The sequence below is a fragment of the Sinocyclocheilus rhinocerous genome, unplaced genomic scaffold, assembly GCF_001515625.1.
Source record: "Sinocyclocheilus rhinocerous isolate Xijiao unplaced genomic scaffold, SAMN03320098_v1.1 scaffold4210, whole genome shotgun sequence".
NCBI lineage: Eukaryota > Metazoa > Chordata > Actinopteri > Cypriniformes > Cyprinidae > Sinocyclocheilus > Sinocyclocheilus rhinocerous.
In genome coordinates this window covers 6,537-8,570 of record NW_015630046.1, presented here as the reverse complement: position 1 = coordinate 8,570, position 2,034 = coordinate 6,537, and positions in this window count along the sequence as shown.

Sequence of the window (2,034 nt, the reverse complement as noted above, 5' to 3'; positions counted from 1 at the left end):
GTGGCTAAGCCCTGCAACAGCGTCCGATTGGAAGATCGCGTCGTGGGGCGGACCAAAGTCAGCCTGCTTAAAAATGGACACAAAGCCCTCGTGGCTCGCTCACTCACTCTCTCTCTCTCTAGACCTTTGGCTTTTTGCCTTGGTGACCGCGCTACAAAGTGCTCCCATGCCGTAACATCACGAGCGAGACTCCAAAACTCAAACACTTCAGTTGAAACTTTGTGACTGCCAGAGATCTTCAAAAGCCTAAAGTCTTGCAAACTCAGACTTTTCAGAAGAACTGCTCAAGCCTCTGCGTCATCAAGAAACCAACCAATCTCTGAAGGGAATTCCCAGAAACTACGTCATCCAGACGCCCGACCAGCGACCAATCAAAAGCCGGGATTCCCTAAAGCAGCCAACCAGGAAGCTTGTCAGCAAACGCAAGTAAGAGGCAAAATCTTTTCATCTCTTGCTGAACTGGTGAATTGAGTTTTAGCAGTAAACGTAAGATAAATCTCTGCTTTGTGACTCTTTCAGGTTGAATTTAAAAGAACTCGTGGAAAATGAGTTAGAACTTTGGGAACTTCATACAAACTCCGTTAACTTTCATTCTTCAGAACTGTATGTGTGTGTTTTAGCTTAGTTTAATGTAATCTAAAATAGCCAATAAATTCTTGTTTCATTTATAAAGAAGTGTTGTCTGGTGTCGTGAAATTTTGTAAAGTTAAAACTCTGCCAAGATCACGATACCTAGCTCGTAGCTTATAACTTATCAAAAGCATATATTAACCCATGGCCAGGGAAAATACAAATATTCAAATTGTTAATATACACGGACGTTAACCTCTCGCTGGACTAGTCGTTGATACAGTGTAAACTATCAAATTTGAAATCAGTTCTAATCAGGTCTTTTGAATAATTAATTTAATTGTAAAATTCAATGAGTTAAATTCCTTACATATGGTGGAGAAAAAATAGCTGGCAAAGATTTGGCTTAAAAAAATTAAATGACACCAAGATATTATTGTGAATTTTCTCTATTTTTATCCGGAAAAATAGATTAGATACAGAGAAACAGAGTTGTTGTGGTACTGGATACATTTATTGTGGCATACCAGCGTGTTGAATGAATGTAGTGAAACTCGAGTTAAACATTTAAGAATTGTCCACCGAGACAAAATAAGTCGCTCTAGAAAAGCGCACGAAGGAAAATGAGCGTGTTCCTCATTTCCTTCTTGTAAAAGGCCTTCATAGCTTGATTTGTATAGTGCGTGTTCCACTTCCAAATTCAACTATGCTATTCATCTCCCTGGGTTGAGAATATCAGATTAGCTAACTGATAGTCCTCTGCCATTTATTCACTAAAAAAAACTAGTGAACTTGAAACGCGGTGCTCAGAGAGTTTCCGAATGCTATTTTTTTGGGGAGAGAATAAAAAAATCTTGATCAAGTTAGAATTGTGGTCAAATCCACGTGTGTTTTTGTCTGTATAAATAGACTAAGTGCTTAGATCCGCCGAGATCTGCAATAACGTCATTTGGAATTAATTGCAGTAAATCTGTACATTAATTTACCTCACGCGAACGAGTCGAGTGAGTGGTCAGCGCTATAAAGATAAGAGTCTAAAGAGTGCGTTTTGGTTGTTCAGTGTGAAAGGCGCCGCCATTTCACCTGAAGGGCATAAACTGTGTATAACCATTGACTGTGTATAAGCACACGCTAGTTATTGCAGGGTACGTTGCCATAGTAACAGCCGTAACCCGGAAGTTCGAAGAAACCCTTTCCGGAGGTAACTGTCAAGTGCGCAAGCGCAATTCGCCAGCGCCATTTTTGAGCTGTTTGTAAACAAATAGCCAAGCATGGGCTAAGCTAACTGAAGCTAACGCTTTTGCATTGAAGCCTATGCAAAGCTAGTAGCATTGAAGGCTAGCGGTTAGCACGTAGCATTGTGTGGTCTTTAATGCAGTGTTTTGAAGTGTTGATGTGATCTAAACGTGTGTATCTGAACCCTCACACTAGTGGGCTCTTTCACCTCATCCCTCTCTCTTTCAT